This window comes from Cervus canadensis, chromosome 14 (assembly GCF_019320065.1).
Source record: "Cervus canadensis isolate Bull #8, Minnesota chromosome 14, ASM1932006v1, whole genome shotgun sequence".
Classification (NCBI taxonomy): Eukaryota; Metazoa; Chordata; class Mammalia; order Artiodactyla; family Cervidae; genus Cervus; species Cervus canadensis.
In genome coordinates this window covers 3,645,530-3,664,484 of record NC_057399.1, presented here as the reverse complement: position 1 = coordinate 3,664,484, position 18,955 = coordinate 3,645,530, and positions in this window count along the sequence as shown.

The following is an 18,955-nucleotide window of genomic DNA, read 5'->3' as shown; positions in this document are numbered from 1 at the left end:
TTGCTGCCTGCTGGCTCTGGCTAAGTGTGTGCTGCATGCATTGGTGACGTCGGTCAAGACCAAGAGCCCGCCGTGCAGACTTCACCTGCCTTATTTAGAAAGGGGCCTCTGTGCTCAGTCGACAGCATTCCCCTTGGCTTCTCTGCAACAGCAGAGCATCTCCCACTTTCTAACGCTCCCTGTCAAAGCCCCGAGTCTGAGATTGTGAGGGCTGGGGAACAAGGGCTGGGGGAGCAGTGGTGGCCCCGCCGGGACACACAGGCCAAATACAGCCAGGGACCTATCTGATGGGAGTCTGATCGGAACCGCTCAGACACATGGAAGGTTTCAGACGAGGCTATTTTTAAATACCCTGTTCACAGGCTCAGAGCAAACATTGGTGGAGACAGCGAGGCGGTCTCCGAGGGAAGTTGATTCAGGAAGACAAACCTCAAACATTGGAGCGCTCTGGACAGTAGTCACCCACACTCACAGCAAGGAGATAAGTCCATCGGGGACGCTTCCCACCCGGCAGCGACGGGCGCCGATAGTGGGTGGAAATTCCCCGAAGTGATCCGGCAAGGCGTGGTTCAGCTCTGCAGGACTGGAGGCTGTTTATTTCCTAGACCTTTTTACAGACGGGGAGCCCCTCAGTCATGCTTCTTCCAGCCCCTTCCTCCCGACATGGGGACAACTGAAGTCTGAGAGAGGACCCAAGTGACTCTGCCGCCCTCAGGGAAACTCCCTCCCAAGGGGGACCTGGGACCAGCCACTGCCCCTCAAGCCTCACCTGGTCAGGGTGCTCCATCTGGTGGAACAAGACTGAGGCAGAACAAGGGCGCTCTCTCTCCTGTCGGAGTGGGTGGGAAGTGAAATTGTCCCAGCATCCCAAGCCGGGGATGACCTGACCCAGGGCATCCAGGCTTACAGAACCACTGGAAGAGTCAGGGAAGTGGCTGTTTTAAGACGTGATTCCCAGAGCTGCTCTGGATTCCAGTGGGCAACTTTTGGGCTTCTGGCAGTACCTGAGTGGGTGATTCTCAACAGGCCTTCTGCCTGCCTCTCTGCCTGCCGCAGCACTGGGTTTTTACTCACACAACACCCCCCACCTGAACAGAAGATGTGTGAGTTTCCCACCCCTATCAATTCTGTGGTTCTCGGCAGATACCAACTCGGTGTTCTACGTCTTAATTTCGACACTGTCCACACACAAAATGTCGTTTCCTATATCCCCCACTCCCAACCATAGTGGCCTGTAAGCTCAGCTGTCTATACCTCTCTCTAAGGAAAGACTTGATCCTAAAGATGTAGCATGGTGCCCAGGAGGTGAAAAGGGATGTGCTGAAAGCAGGTTTCTGTTAAAAGTTTCCAGCTGCTTCTATTTCTAGCAGAGGAGACACAGAGTCTCCCTGAGTGGTCCCTTTCAGAAAAGTGGATCAGAGGGACTCGCTGACCACCCACCTGGGGGAGGAGAGCCAGGAGTCTCTGAGCTGTTGGCTGCCTGGGAGGGGTGGGCAAACTGCACCCACACAAGGCCTCCTGAAGAAAATGACCTTGACGCCTCTACAGCTTCAAGAGGACCTCTAAGGCCGAGTGTGTGGCTCCTTCATAGGCTCACAGATGTGCAGTGAGACATGCATCCCAGGGGTGGGACACAGGAGCCGTGACAGCATCGCTTCAAGGGACAAAGCAGAGAGCAAGAGGCAGCCTTGGGGAGTGATGAGTCTTAAGGAAGAAGGGAGAGGAGAGAGACATGCCCTGATGAGATGGGGCTAGAATTCAATCATATAACATGTCAGAAGAGCGATTCACATCAACCCCGAGCTGCAGGGCGGGCACACCATATGCTGTCAGAGTCAGGTGGCTTTAGCAATCTGAGTACAACTTTTTTTTCTCCTTTCCTGCAAACAAAGAAGCATGTCCAAGAGCTGGAGTGGCTGACCACTGTCGCCGTCTGGGTGATGCAGAACTGGGAATGCACCAAGGCCTCATAACTCCTCATCTTGGCTCTTCCCAACACCCTCTCTTCCCTGCAGAACCTTGCCTCTGGAACCACACAGAGAAGGAGGTCTGAGAAAACAAATCTGAGAAGTTCTTCCCCCAGTACTGTAAATAATTTTTTCAGATTTTTAACATAGAGTTTGGTGGTTCAGATGGTGAAGAATCCGCCTGCAATGTGGGAGATTCAGGTTCGATCTCTGGGTCGGGAAGATCCCCTGGAGAAGGGAATGGCAACCCGCTCCAGTATTCTTGCCTGGAGAATCCCATGGACAGAGGAGCCTGGTGGGCTACAGTCCATGGAGTTGCAAAGAGTCAATCAGGACTGAGCGACTAACACTTACTGAGTTAAGGAAATCCTAAAACGCCCCCTGCTGGAGAAACAGAGGAATCTACTAATACATGGTTTGTTTTCCAAAGACTGTAGCATCGTCAAGAATTTACACCTTGATATTTGCATTTGTGATTGTCATCACTTTCCATATTTGGTGGAAAACTCAAAAGTTCAAATGCTATTTCCACCACTCAAAAACTGAAATCTCTAGTTGGAATACACTGTCACAATTAAATTAAATTCTACCAATACTTTTTAGTATTTACTATGTGCCAGGCAATATGCCAATTTTAGGAAAGCAAGGTGATTAGAAGCTGAAGGTTTATATGGTTCTTTGGTTTTATTCATGCCATCTCAACAGAGATTCATGTTTTGTGTCAATTTTAGAAATCTGTATGACCTTGGGATAAGCAAAGATCTTTTTATATAAAAACACAATAAAAACCCAAACCAAAAGATTTTAACAAATTGGACTTTATCAAAATGTAAAACTTATGATCTTTGAGAAGAGATTGCTTATGGAAAAATAAACCACGAACTGGGAGAAAATATTCTCAATATATATGTCTGACAAAGAACTTGTAGCCAGAAAATTTAAAAAAAAAAAAGGCTCTTACAACTCAGTAATAAAAAGACAACTTAATTTTTTTTAATGTGCAAAAACTTTCAAACACACCCTTCACAGGAAAACAAATGGCCAGTAAGCATGTGAAAAGATGCTCAACACCACCTGTCATCAGGGAAATGAAAACGAAAACCACAGTGGTGCACCACTTCCCAGGCTTCCCAGGTGGCGCTAGTGGTAAAGAACCCTCCTGCCAACGCAAGAGACGTAAGAGATGTGGGTTCGATCCCTGTGTTGGGAAGATCCCCTGGAGGAGGGAATGGCAACCCACTACAGTATTCTTGCCTGGAGAATCCCACGGATAGAGGAGCGGGGTTGGCTACAAACCATAGGGTCGCAAAGAGTCGGACATGACTGAAACGGCTTAGCACACATGCACACCACTTCACACCCATGAGAAATACTGAAAAAGACTAGTAACACCAAATGTTGGTGATGTGGAGGACACTCGTATGTTGCCCCCAGTAGGTTCAGTTGGTTATTTCTCTGAATTGAGTGCTGGCTGTGCCTACACACCGTTACAGTCATTGCAGAGAGCCTTTCATATCCACACTGGATATTTCTGACTGAGGCTCAGAAATCAGTGACTTTTTTTTTTAGGACCACATAGACGATGATAGACCTGGGATTCAAGTTCAAGTGCCAAGGAATTTTGTTTTCTGAATTCGCTCACCTCTTGTGCCCCAGGAAATGTAACTCAGCTACTGTGTTAATTAATTGAAATCACTGTGAGTAATAACGTATCAATAACAACAGTAACAGATCTAAGTAGAACTAGGCTGTAACATTCATGTTCTTGATCAGACCAGTCCACATGTGCTTTTCGAACGATAGAATGACTATAACACCGGCTGTTGTGTTTAACAATGCTTTGTTTATGAGTATTTCGTTTCAACAAATACTCTGCGGTGGGGAGGCATTGTTAGGAACGTGGCATTCAGAAAGGATTAAGACACAGTCCTGGCCTTCCAGGAACTTAAAAGCCAGTGTTAAACCCTGTTCAGCTCAGGACTGTTTTCTCCTGTGTGTGGTCCTCACACCAGCTGTTACTTCCTACCGACATCCCGTCGGCTCCTAGCGACTCACAGAATGGACACCAGTTAGGCACCATGTCTGGACTGTCTTGTTTTCCAAGAAGTATAATGGCATTTCCCAAAGTCAAATGGAGGAAGGACCTGACAAGTACAAGGGCGCTGATGCCCAGAGTAGGAAAGAGTAATTTAAACCAGAGCTGGCTTGCGGGATCCAGAACACACAGCGCCATTTTTAACAGGGCTGTCAGCCTCCAGCCTGACAGCCCTAGCCTGCTTGAGAACTGGTAATGTTAGAGTTTTGACATGCTTTTTAACATAATTATAAAATCTGATAAGTCAAGCAAACACAGGTCCTTTTTGCCTTTTTTCACAAATTTTAAAACAACTCTTTTATAAATCATCGCAAACACCTCCAATTATAAAGATTTCTCTGGGAAGGAGGTTAGGTTGGGGCACTTCTGTGATACATACCTTTTATTTACACATGTCCTGCCTTTTGAGGGCAGGGGAAAGAAAGCAAAGACTGTTATTTTTCTTTTCTGTGATGAGAAGCATTCTCATGAAGGACCCGTTGGTTTTGTGCATCTCAATCCTTTTTAAAGTTTTGGCATATTCATTTGTTGAATGAATGACAGTGAGTAAGCCTTCCCTGCCCACATTTGGCTATCCAAATGAGCCCCTGTATCAACTCTTTTAGGCTTCCCAGATGGCTTAGTGGTAAAGAATCTGCCTGCCGATGCAGGAGATGCGGGTTCGATCCCTAGGTTGGGATGATTCCCTGGAGAAAGAAATGGCACTCGCTCCAGTATTCCTACCTGGAGAATTCCATGGACAGAGGAGGCTGGTGGGCTACAGTCCATGGGGTCGCAAAGAGTCGGACATGACTGAGCCCACACATCACACAGGCTCTTTCACATGTTCCTGTTCATATTTATGGGCAAGGTTTATGCTCATATTTAGGGGCTGAAGCCCCCTCCCAACTTACCAATTGAAATTCAGCTGCAGCCTCTCCTCTATAAATGAGTTCTCCATGTGATCTGAAAATATTAGTTAGCAGCAAGAATGGTCATGTAAATCAAATGCAAATCAAATCAGGAAAATGTAGTCTATCTAATATCAAAACAAACTAATTGAGCTGCTACAATGACATATCAAGGAATATAAAATGACTGAGAAAATAAATCAATAAATCATTTTAGCTATTTCAAGTAACTGATCTTTTAAAGTTTTTGCCACTTTTTTTTTGGCTGGCAAGCTGTCACCTGCTAGGTGAAACTAATTGTCTGAACCATAATTTGACCTACAGAATCATATCAAACTCTCAACCATGCTCCCCATTCAGTTAATATTTGGTAGGTGACTTTAGTCCTAAGTAAACATCTTAGTATCAATGGTTTCATTTTGTGTGCTGAATCTTCCACTGAACTAAGGAATTTCACTAAAGAATTTCTTATTCAATATTTCTGTTACCAACTAAGTCATAAAAATGTTTATTGAAAGGTCCTATTAAAGAATTGGTTTTATTTTATCAACTTATGTTCACCTGCAGCCCATGAAATTTCGTGAATATCAATCAGCCACGTGGAAGGAACTTCCATGACAGTGTTTACCTTTGTCATCAAATGTGCATTTATATATAGTTTATTTAAAAATGAATAATTTTCTCTAACAATTGATGTTTCATTACTTTAAATATTCTTTATTTTTTTCTTTATACATATTTATATGTGACCTATATCTTCACTGGACTTCGTTAGTGGCTCAGCTGGTATAGAATCTGCCTGCAATGTAGGAGACCCAGGTTCAACTCCTGGGTCAGAAAGATCTGCTGAAGAAGGGATAGGCTATCCATGCCAATATTCTTGGGCTTTCCTGGTGGCTCAGCTGGTAAATAATCCACTTGCAATAAGTGAGATCTGGGTTTGATCCCTGGGTTGGGAAGATCCCCTGGAGAAGGGAACAGCTACCCACTCCAGTATTCTGGCCTGGAGAATTCAATCATGGGGTTGCAAAGAGTCAGACTGAGTGACTTTCACTTTTATATTTTTCATTATTTCATCTTTTCTCATTATCTTCTGCTTCTCTTTCTTACTTTATATATTTAGGTTTATAAGTGTAACAACTCTATCATTCATCAAAATAATTTTTCAGCTTTAATAACTGAAATACTTCTTTCTTATAAAACAAAACAAAGTTTTGAGGTATGTTAGAATATTATTTACTTGACTCAAGTCTGTAATTCATCTGTTAGAATATTATTTATTGATACTTAAGTCAAGTCTCTAATTTAAAATTTTTTTTCCCAAATATTTAATCACTCCCATTTCAGTTTCCTGCTCTAGAGGAATCATCTAAGTTTCACATTTAAATATAAAGTCCTCAGCTGTTTAAGCCCCTCCCCCCTCCCCTTCCCCCCCCCCCCCACTGTAGATAATCTAATCACCACTCAATACTCAGAATCGCAGAGCCAGACCACCTGTACCCTTGACCCTTGCAATGGGCACTATGAGGATGGGCCAGCACTAGGCCCCCAGCACCTGGATGTGCCCCTCTGGGCCTGGATGCCCTCCGACCTGCTCCTCACCCTTTCCAGGTGCTGCGTATTAAGGGGCAGCCTGCAGCCTGCAAACCCCCTTCTCCGCGGTCAGCCGTGTTCAGCCCAATGGGAGGTGCTGGTGGGGATGGAAATTCAGGAGGAGAAGAGAAACCAGGGTGTTTCTCTCATCCCTCCCTCTGGCAGCATGTCCAGCAGCATCTCCATCTCGTCTGCAGTTCCAGCACTGCCACACAAGCCCCTGACTCTGGTACCTACCATCTCTCCTCCTCTCTCTCAGCCCAGCATGGAGGGCCTTCCCTCTGCTCCTGGACTTACATTGTCCCTGGGTGATTCTGAACCTCTCCACCCCCTGGGGAACCGATTTCCTGCATTATTTCTCCTTTGCTATCCCAGTTAACCTTTGGCTGATGTGTTGCAATTTCAAAGCCCAGTGATAACATCCTGTGGGGAGGCTCTGTCCCCTCTCCCACTGGCCGTGGGTGTTCCCTGCAATACCTCCCATGGCTTGGATCTGCCCTTTGCCAGCTCTTCCCAGCTCTGATTTCAGCAACATCTTTTGTTTGTGGCTTGAACTTTCGTCTGGGGGGGAAACTATGTCATGGAAAACTGCTCACCCTGCCCATCCCTGCTTTGCCAAGGGCCAGCTGTTGAACGCTGACCAAAACGCCCCTGATGGAGATCAGGATGAGTTAGCGCGGTGAACGCTTGTCCATTGGCTGCTGGCAGAGCAGAGGGCTTCTCTGAGGAGGTGGGTGTCCAGCCTTGGAGGAGAGCTGGCCCCACATGAAGATGACTAGAGAGCCTGGCTAGCTGCTGTGTCCGGAGCAGGGCTGTGTCAGGGTGAGGGGAGGGAGGCACTCAGCTCGGGCACAAAATGTTGGGGGCATCAGGAACCTCAGTAATCAAGACAATTGGTATTTTTAACGCAATATTTTTAAAGGTCAAAATCAATGCCCCCAAGCTCCATATGAAGAAAATAGCAACATTCTCAGTGAAGACAGGACTGAACAAGGCTGAGATCACAACGAGGTGAAGAAGGTTAAGTCATGCAATATCCATCTGGGTCAGGTTTTGATCATTTTTCCACATTTCTTTTTTGTATTAATTTTTATTTTTTTAAAAGTTCATGACTTTCCACTTGGCAATGATTTCTTGGCTACAACACCAAAAGCACAGATGACCAAACAAAAAAATATAAAGTTCATCAAAAGTAAAGACTTTTGTGAGTCCAAGGACATGATCAACAGGTGAAAGAGCCTAGGAGAATGGGAGAAAATATTTGCAATTTATATATCTGATAAGAGATTAATATCCAGAATATTAAAAGAGCTCCTGAAACTCAATAACAAAACCCACAACAACCCTTTTTAAAAATCAGCATAGGGCTTAAACTTCTCTGCAAGAAGATATACAAATGGTCAATAAGCACATGGAAAGATGCTCAACATCACTGAATATTAAAAAAATGCAAATCATAAAACTGCAGTGAACCACCACTTCATACTTATGAGGATAACTATTATTAAAAACAGGAAGTGATAAGTGTTGGAGAGGATGTGGAAAAAATTGGAACTCATGCATTGCTTCTGGGAGTGTAACAGCAGTTAAAACTGCTATGGAAGACAGTATGGAGGTTCCTCAAAAATTTGAAAGTAGAACTGCCAGATGATCCAGCTATTGCACTTCTGGGTGTTTAACTAAAAGAATTTAAAGCAGGGACTCAAACAGATGTTTGTATACTCAGCATTATTTATAAGAACTACCATGTGAAGTGAGCCAGGTGTCCATTGATGGAGGAACAGATAATCAAAATGTGGTCTCTCATACAATGGAATATTATTCAGCCTTTTAAAAGGATAGAAATTCTAGCACATGTTACAATATGGATGAACCTTGAAGACAGTATACTAAGCAAAACAAGCCAGTCACAAAGGGACGAATATTGTGTGATTCCACTTCTACGAGGTACCTGGAGTAGTCAAATGCATGCAGACAGAAAGTAGAATGGGGGTTGCCAGGGGCGGGAGGAGAGGGGAATGGGGTTATAGTTTAGTTTCAGTTTTGCAAGATAAAAAAGCTGGGAAGTGAATGGTGCTGACAGTTGCACAACTTTGTGAATGTACCTGATGCCAATGAACTGGACACATAAAAATAGTCAAGATGGCAAATTTCATGTTATGTGTATTTTGCCAAAACCTTTTCTTAATTAGGGGCAAAAAGCAAGGTGCAAACCAGTATATAATTGGTTACTCATGTTAAGTGGAGGGAGGAGGGGATAAGACTCCAGTATTTTATTTGCATGGATATGCATTTTCAAAGCTCTGAAAAGATGCGTAAGAAACTAAAAGTAAACTTTACCTTGAAGGGCTTGGGTGGGAACTGGGCAGATGGCAGGCAAAGGTGGGTGTGACATTTATCACATGTCTTATAAGAGGTTCTAATTTTATATAAACAAGTCTCAGAAATTCCCAGGTGCTTATGGAAAAGCAAAAATCAGATTTGAAGGTTGCATAATGGCCATGCGGCCGCCTATGAATGCTAACTCTTTCTAGTGGAGTTTACCTTGACCTGCCATTGATCAGTGCCTTGTTATCTGTCTTATCTCACCTGAAACCCAGCATGAACCTCAGACCAACCAGGAGAGCATTTTCCTCTGGAAACAGCCCAGCTCCCTTGAGAGCAGGGGGCCCTGAAGCCCCTGGGACCCTTCCCTCTGGGGGGAAGGTCCATCCTTCCTCTGGGCTCTCTGTCACCCCCATGGATGCTCTTTCCTTGGTGATCTGGATGGGCCAGACCTGCTTGCCAAGCTCTCTGTGTTTCAGGAAGACTCAAGGATGCCCCGCCCTCAGGCTTACTGAGGGGTGACCATGTCGGGGGGCCTGAGGACAGACACCTGTGGGGCAGGCTCCCCCTTCACCTCTCCTCTACCCTCCCCTGCTCAGGGAGTTCTGGCTCTGGGTCCATGCCTCACCCTGCCCACCTCACCTTGGCCTGGGCCCCCATCCTGCCCCATTCCCATGCAGGAGCCCTGCTCCTTAGTCCCATTCTGCTGTCGGACACGCATGGGTTTGAATTCTGGCTCTACTGCTTACGATCTGTGTGACCCTGGGGAAAGTAGTTAACCTCCTGAACCTCCTGCCTAAAACAAGGACACTAAGAAAGTACCATGGATGTGTGTGGTCTCCTGCTGGGAGGCCATGGTCCACACTGGCGTCGGGTGCCAGCATGGTTCTGCCTCTTGAGCTGGTTGGAGGCCACACAGGACTTTGCTTTATAATTATTTCTTGAACTGTACTTTGAATTGTATGCACGTTCCTATAGATATGTTCTACCATACAGTACCCCCCTCCCGAAATAGCTTTTTTAAAAAAGTAAAGCTATAGAAACAATATCAGGTGCTGAATAAATGCTAGTTTAGTTACCCCTACCCACATAACATTTCAGTTCCCATCTTTCTTAAAAATCCTTTGGATTCTCAACTATCACAGATCTTGCTCCCTTTCCAGCCAAGCTCCTAAAAGGGCTGATGTGATCCTGCCCCTCTTCTCCTCTCTCCCCGTGTCCTTTCTCTGAGCTGTCGTGGGTGTCGGGCTGTGCCTGGACAGATCTGATCACCCACGGGGTTTCTGAGGGGCTGGACCACTGCTGGCCGCCTGGTCACGGGCAGGGGGCGGGGACGGATCTCCTTCCCCATGGCAGGGAGCGCAATGCTAGTCAGCCTCATCCCAGTGCGCAAGGGTGCGCCCTGGGCGCAGTCCCAGGTGTGAGGTTCTATAAATGATCCAAGGCAATGTCTTGCACCAGTGGTGTTGTTCAGTCGCTCAGTCATGTCCAAATCTTTGTGACCCCATGGACTGCAGCACGCCAGGCTTCCCTGTCCTTCACTATTTCCGTGAGTTTGTGCAAACTCATGTCTATTGAGTTGGTGATGCCATCCAACCATCTCATCCTCTGTCATCCCCTTCTCCGCCTGCCCTCAATCTTTCCCAGTATCAGGGTCTTTTCCAATGAGTAGGCTCTTCGCATCAGGTGGCCAAGGTATTGGAGCTTCAGCTTCAGCATCAGTCCTTGCAATTCAGGGTTGATTTCCTTTAGGACTGACTTGTTTAATCTCCTTGCAGTCCAAGGGACTCTCAAGAGTCTTCTCCAACACCTCAGTTCAAAAGCATCAATTCTTCTGGGAGTAATTTATCCATTTGAGGGAACACACTGCTTTCTCAGCTCCATTCCTGAAGAATCTGCCAGGAGGAAAGCTCCAGAAAAAGAATTCTTATCCATCAGTCACCCACTACACACCAGGACCTTCTCATACACCAGCCTATGCAATTCATCTTCCAGTCCTACAAACTGGGTGCTGTGATTGTCCACATTCTGCAGGTGAGGAAACTGAGGCTCAGGGGAGGTGAGTAACTTGCAGTGGGTCACAAGGGTGGGAGGGTGGAGTCAGGATTCGCAACCACGACTGTGTGTCTCCCTTGGCCACACCTTTTCTGGGATCATGCTTACCCAGCATTTCTCCAAAGTGTTCACATGCCTGTGAGTTGCCTGGGTTCCTGTTAATTCTGACTCACAGGTCTGTGACCTCAGAGTCTGCATTTCTAACAAGCTCCCATGGATGGTGCTGCAGTCGGTAGACCTCACTTTGAATAGCAAGACAGGAGAACAGGCAGAATCAAGCATACATGTAACCCAGGGAGTCACTGGGGTTTCCCTGGTTTAAGGGTGCATCAGCTAAACTGGATGCACTGAATGTCTCTCCCCAAAATTCATGTTGAATCCTAACCCAGGTTGTGATGGGATGAGGAGGTGGGGCCTCTGGGAGGTGATTAGGTTAAGAGGATGAGCCGTCATAGAGGGGAATTAGTGTCCTTGTAAAAAAGACTCCCCCGCGAGGGGCCCCTTGCCTCCGCCACATGAGGACACAGTGAGAAGACGGCCGTCTATGAACCAGGCGCCCAGTGAAAGGCCCTGGGTGGAGATTTTCAGGATGCGCCCTTCCCACACTTCCTGCTGATGCCCCGCCCGGGGGGTTTTTGTTCACAGGCATACTTGCAGACTAGATCGGGGTTCAGGCCGCTCCCTGATCAGAGGGAGGAGCTGGCAGCCCCCACTCTCTGTGCCGTCTGACCCAAGGTTGCTGGGTTGCATCCGCCGCATCCACCCCCAGTTCTGCTGCCACGCTTTCCGACCTGGTTATTTGTTCTCGTTTCCCAACAACAACCAGCATAGCTTCCCTCCTTCCCGCTTGTGAAATTAATTGCACACAGAATGAGAAGTCGGGGCCTTTCATGTTTCTGAGTTCCTTAGCTACGATTTTTGCCATAAACTGCTCCTGTAATAACTGGCCCAGCCAGCCTGACGCGATTTCCCCAAGGCACAGTCCATACTTCTCGACAGATGCCTTCTGAGTCTTAACCACGTGCAGAACTTGCTTCTTTCTTCCGGGGTTACACAGCAGGAATGCTGGCGTGGCATCCTTGCCAATCTCTATTGCATGACACGGTGCTGGCCCGGAGATGGAGGCCTTGCTGCTTTGACAGCACGTGGAGTTCCTGCGCCCGCATACACTCGACCGATGACTGTCTCCTCTCCACCTGTGCAGCCTGTCCCATCACACGCTGGGGACATTCGCTAAGCACAGGTTCAGAGCTGCCTGCCCCAGGGAACTGATGCTGTACCCCTGCACACGGCTCTGGTGTCTGCAAGCGCAGGCTCTACCAGGGTTCCCACCAGTGAGACAAAACGTCCAAGGGGCCGAGATCTGAAAACAGTGGGTCTTACTTGACAACAGACCCCCCCAGGGGACCCTAGATAGGGAAGAATTGTCATCCTTGGATCCGTTGACCCACATAAGCACTACAGGACCTCGGGAGCAGGGAGATGAGGAGAGAAGGCAAAGGGGCCTGTTGAGATGAAGCCAAACACACCTGGCACCTCAGCAACAAGACAGCATCCAGCCCCCGCTCTGGGAGCGCCACCAGCTTCATAGGCAATGTTGACTCTGGCAGGAGGGGAGGATGCTATCAGCTCACGAGGTCTGAGCCTCAAGGCAAGGGCAGAGCGGCTGATAAGCTAAGTGGGGCCTGGGAACTGCGCCAGGCACGGGCACACGACCTACCATCCTTTGTTCTGGCTGACCACAGCTGGGGCTGCGGACGATTGTCCGGCTCTGGCCTGGTACCCGGGGTACCTGGTGCGGGCAAGATAGCCAGCCTAGTCCCCCAGATGTGCCCCCAGACATGAGTTGTCTGCATTTTCCTCCAAATGTATACATGAGAATCCCTCACATCGTGGTTCTTTACCCTTTGTGTTGGAGAGGCACTCTTTGGGAATCTGATGAAAGCCAGCACCTTCTACTCTGAAAAATGTAGCATTTAATGTGTAGCTGAGAGTTTTCTTTTTGATCCCTATTTAATCAATCCCTGGGTCAGGAAGACCCCCTGGAGGAGGGCATGGCAGCCCACTCCAGTATTCTTGCCTGAAGAATCCCATGGACAGAGGAGCCTGGCGGGCTGCAGTCCATGGGGTTGCAAAGTCAGACACGACTGAGTGACTAACACTTTCCCTTTCCCTTTAGTCACTCACACTCACACTCAAACCCTGACTGAGGGGGTTCAGGCAGCATCTGGGGCGTGGTGCCCCCAGGCAGGGCCTGACAGCTCTGCAGCCCCCCACACCCCGCCTCCTGGGTCTCCCCCATCTGGCTGATCCTCCTTAGGTGTTTCATCAGATTATTGCCTAAAGGCCTCCCCGTCCTGGATGGCTCCAAGTGAGCCGTCGTACAGGTCCCAGATTCTGGGGACAGACCTGGAGGACTTCGCCTGGGTCCCCTCTCCTTTTCCTGGATGCTCCCGTCTCTTTCCGATGTGCCCCAATCCCAGCCCTTCACCACCGGCCCTGCCTCCTGCTGCAGGCTCTCCCCAGCCCAGACCCCTCAGACTGGCGGCCAGGTTCTCCTAACACCCACAGTCCCCTTCACACCGGGTTCCTCGGCCGCGGCCACAGCTCAGACTCTGCACTATGCCAGCTGCTACAGGGCGTGGGAGGGGGTTTGTTTCCCTCTTCTAAGGGATCCCGGTGCCTTGATTCCTGCAGCATTAAGGGTAAGTCAGGTGTTTCCAGGCAGTGGAGTTGGACAGAGTATCAGCAGAAGGCCAGAGCTTTCCTTGTAGCTCAGCTGGTAAAGAATATGCCTGCAATGCAGGAGACCCCGGTTCAATTCCTGGGTCAGGAAGATCTCCTGGAGAAGGGATAGGCTACCCACTCCAGTGTTCACGGGCTTCCCTGGTGGCTCAGATGGTAAAGAATCCACCTGCAATGCTGGAGACCTGGGTTCAGTCCCTGGGTTGGGAAGATCCCCTGGAGAAGGGCATGGCAACCCACTCCAGGGTTCTTGCCTGGAGAATCCCCAGGGACAGAGGAGCCTAGTAGGTTATGGTCCATGGGGACGCAAAGAGTCGGACACAACCGAGCAACAAGGCGCACACAGGTGAAAAGGCTCAGTGAGCAGTAACCGGCTCGGCAGGTTTCCAAACGGCTGCTTGGCTGAGAGCCCAGCAACCGGCCACCAAAGCAGGAAGAAACACATCCCGTTTCCGGATCTCTGCCACATCTGGCCTCAGGCAGGGGTGAGCTTCCGGGGCTCTGAATGCGTCCTTCTCATCCTGCCCGTGTCAGGTTCCAGGAAAGGAGAAAGTGAAATGCCATTCTGGGGTCTTTCCCTCAGAGTTCTCCTGGCTTCATGGGGAGGCAGGTGAGCATCCAGACTTCACGAGAACTAATAACAGGGCACCTGCTCTGCCATGGGCACTGCTTTTTTCCCCTTTAATTAACTAATTAACCTAGCTGCGCCAGGTTTTAGTTGCAGCACACGGGATCTTTAGTTGAGGCATCGGGGATCTAGTTCCCTGAGCAGGGATGGAAACGGGACACCCCCTGCCTTGGAAATGTGGAGTCTTAGCCACTGGACCACCAGAGAAGTCCCAAAGCCCATGATTTTTAGCAAATGCTTTTATCTGTGCGGGGCTTCCCTGAGAGCTCAGCTGGTAAAGAATCCACCTGCAATGCAAGAGACCCCAGTTCGATTCCTGGGTCAGGAAGATCCCCTGGAGAAGGGACAGGCCACCCACTCCAGTATTCTTGGGCTTCCCTTGTGCTGTAGTCAGCACAGCAGGTAGGGATCAAAAGTGGTTGACGCACAGTTTGGGGGAAAAAAAAACAAACTAGAGACAGAATTAAAGTTTTAAAGATAGGACCAGGGGACTCAAGACCTCTTGGATCAAGAACCCTGTTCCTCGGAGCCACATCACTTTTATTTCTGTCTTGGCAAGCAGAGTATCTGTTGCGCTACGATGAAGTCAGCCTCCTGTGTCCCTGATCACATCTCCCATTTTATTGATTCAGTTCAGTTCAGTTCAGTCGCTCAGTCATGTCTGACTCTTTGCGACCCCTTGAATCGCAGCACACCAGGCCTCCCTGTCCATCACCAACTCCTGGAGTTTACTCGAGCTCATGTCCATTGAGTCAGTGATGCCGTCCACCCATCTCACCCTCTGTCGTCCCCTTCTCCTCCTGCCCCCAATCCCTCCCAGCATCAGGGTCTTTTCCAATGAGTCAGTTTTTCGCATCAGGTGGCCAAAGTATTGGAGTTTCAGCTTCAATATCAGTGCTTCCAATGAACACCCAGGACTGATTTCCTTTAGGATGGACTGGTTGGATCTCCTTGCAGTCCAGGGGACTCTCAAGAGTCTTCTCCAACACCACAGTTCAAAAGCAGCAATTCGTCAGCACTCAGCTTTCTTTATAGTCCAACTCTCACGTCCATACATGACCACTGGAAAAACCATAGCTTTGTATAGATGGACCTTTGCTGGCAAAGTAATGTCTCTGCTTTTTAATATGCTGTCTAGGCTGATCATAACTTTTCTTCCAAGGAGCAAGAGTCTTCTAATTTCATGGATGCAGTCACCATCTGCAGTCACTTTGGAGCCCCCTAAAATAAAGTCTGTCACTGTTTCCACTGTTTCCCCATCTATTTGCCATGAAGTGATGGGACCAGATGCCATGATCTTAGTTTTCTGAATGTTGAGTTTTAAGCCAACATCTTCACCTTCCTCTTTCACTTTCACCAAGAGGCTCTTTGGTTCTTCTTTGCTTTCTGCCATAAGGGTGGTGTCATTTGCATATCTGAGGTTATTGATATTTCTCCCAGCAATCTTGATTCCAGTTTATGCTTCATCCAGCCCAGCATTTCTCATGATGTACTCTGCATATAAGTTAAATAAGCAGGGTGACAATATACAGCCTTGACCTACTCCTTTCCCAATTTGGAACCAGTCTGTTGTTCCATGTTCTAACTGTTGCTTCTTGACCTGCATACAGATTTCTTAGGAGGCAGGTCAGGTGGTCAGGAATTCCTATCTCTTGAAGAATTTTCCACAGTTTGCTGTGATCCACACAGTCAAAGGCTTTGGCATAGTCAACAAAGCAGAAGTAGATGTTTTTCTGGAACTCTCTTGCTTTCTCAATGATCCAACAGATATTGGCAATTTGATCTCTGGTTATTGATTACTTTAAACTATCTTTGTTATTTTCTTGTACAAGGGCTATCACCTAGCTGGAGGTCATAGACCCACATACACCTTGGGAAAACATCTTAGTGTGTGACCAAGCAGTGTTATGAACTTGCACTGACCCAGCGTTCCAAGGTCCACACTATGTTTTTCCTTAGCTTAGCAGGGCATGACAACCTCAACAGATCAACCTGATGTGCTTTTATTTGGGTTATGCTGTATTGCTATATTTTGCTTTTATTCTTTTCCCATGGTGATTTTCTTATGGCTTAGCCAGAGCAACAGGTGGCTGACTATTAACCCCAGTACCCTTGTGGCTCAGCTGGTAAAGAATCCACCTGCAGTGTGGGAGACTTGGGTTCGATCCCTGGTTTGGGAGATCCCCTGGAGCAGGGAAAGGTTACCCACTCCAGTATTCTGGCCTGGAGAATTCCACGGACTGTATAGTCTAGGGGGTCGCAAAGACTTCGACACGACTGAGCAAGCTTCACTTTTCACTTTATTTGTGCATATGAGAATTCCATGGTTGTATTAGTCTAGGAAAGGCCTTCCTTGGTGGCTCAGTGGTAAAAAAGAAATCTGCCTGCAGTGCAGGATACACAGTTTCCATCCCTGGGTCAGGAAGTTCCCCTGGAAGAGGAAATGGCAACCCACTCCAGTATTCTTGTCTGGGAAATCCCATGGACCGGATGGAGGAGCCTGGTGGGCTACAGTCCATGGTGTTGCAAAAGAGTCACAACTTAGCAACTAAACAACAGTAACCCAGGAACTTCTGAAAGTGTACCTTGGATCAGGAAAAAAAAAGATAGTAAATATGCACCCAACTTTTAAGTGAAAAGGGGGAGAAATGTTAAAACTGGTGTTTTAAAATTTCAACTGGGGATAAGAGAGGTATAAGTGATACATGTTTTTAATTATGAAGTCAATCTGGGTTCCCTGATATTTGTTGTGAAAAATGATATTAAATAGCAAAACAGAAACACTCACTAAAATGAGTATTCTTCTTATTATTTTTCAGCGCAAAGGAATCTTCCCAGGGAGTTGTAAACCATCTTTAAACAGAAGTGTTGAAAACAGTTTGCATACAATTATACAAAATTCAGTATGAACAGGGACATTTTTTAAAATCTTTTACTAAAACAGAAAGATTCTTAAAAATCATTTCTGTCTTTCAAACAGAATCCCATCTGTTTCAAGACTGAATAAATACATCAGCACAGCAGTTCATTTCCAGAGTTTATTTCCAAACATTGCAAAATTAGTATCAAAGCATATGGAAGATATTTAGCAAAAATTTCCCCTACCTCCAAACTCAGTGACTTAAGGAGGAAACTAGAAATTGTCAAACTGTTGCAATATATATTCTATCTCTTTCACTGACTGGAAACGTGCAATTCAGCTTTACGTATTCCTCAGCAAGACAACCAGATAATTTTGCTTTAATATGAATGTGCTGAATAATTTTAAGCAAAGTAATTTTTCATTAAGGTATTTGAATAATGGTTTATTTAAAGGAGAAGAAGGACCAGAAATATTGATTCATCTTTCAGTAGAGCCTTAAGGTCTCACCAGTGAAGTGAGGAAACACTACCAGGCTCACCTCTGATGAGTCAAAACTACACAAGAGAAGCAAAGTGTGGGTGGGGACGGGAGGCAGCCTGTGAGGATGGGTGGTCCCTGAGCAGCTGTGGGGCTGTGGCAGTTCTGTTTTTTATAATTTTTATTATAAATAATAAAAGCACAGTGTTTTTTACAGTGTTGATTTACAGTGAGTATAGTTGATTATAGTTGAGTTGAGTAGATATATATATATACAGTTGAGTATGGATGATGTACAATGTTTGTTAATTTCAGGTATACAACAAAGTGAATCCGTTATACATATATACGTACTCACTCTTTTTCAGGTTCTTTTCCCGTATAGGCCATTACAGAGTATTGAGCGGGGTTCCCTGGCTGTATTAGGTCCTTATTAGCTCCTACTTATATATAGTAGTCTGTATATGTCAATCCAACCTCCCAATTTACCCCTCCTCCTCTTATCCCCCAGTTGGTTTTCTTATGCCCCATAAATTACATGTTTACAGACCTGCTTTCAAACATACCCAATGCTACTTTTTCAGGAAATGTTTAACTATGGTCTTGTTTCTAGTCCCCTGATTGAAACCACAGCCTTGGAAGTCAGGAAGCTGCAGCCAGGCTCACGCCATTTCTCACAGGTGAGGAAGTGGAGACTTAAGACAGGAAGGGACTTGGTCAAGATCCACAGCCTCAGGCAAAGCGACGGCCAGAATGCGTTTCTCCTCCAGGTGCAAAGCAAATCAAACACCAAATCAAACACCCCTCTAAAAATCAAACACCCCTCTAAAATCAGATTTTCACATTTTGTACTTACTTGGAAGACTTGTGGATTTCCAGTGTACCAGACAGGCTCATGTTCAAGTACAAAAGTGTCATCAAGGAAAGAAGGGAAACATTTAAAGTGTCACTGCCTATTTGCTAGGCGATTGGTCTCCTTTAGGGCCTTGGATTATGAATGCTGGCAGACCTAGAACTATTGGCAGGCTTCAGTGCTCTAGGGAACCGGGGAGGGGGCAGAGCATAGACCCCCCCTCCCCACAATGGGCAAGTGAGTGTCTTTGAACAGCAAGTGAATGCCCCTGTAGAGTGATGATGGAACACAGGCCTCCTTCCTTTTCCATCTTCCATTTGCATTTAAGTGTTTGTTGCTTAGTCACTAAGTCACGTCCAGCTCTTACAACCTGATGTACTGTAGCCTGCCAGGCTCCTCTGCCCATGGGATTTCCCAGGACAGAATTTCCCAGGAAGAATACTGGAGTGGGTTGCCATTTCCTT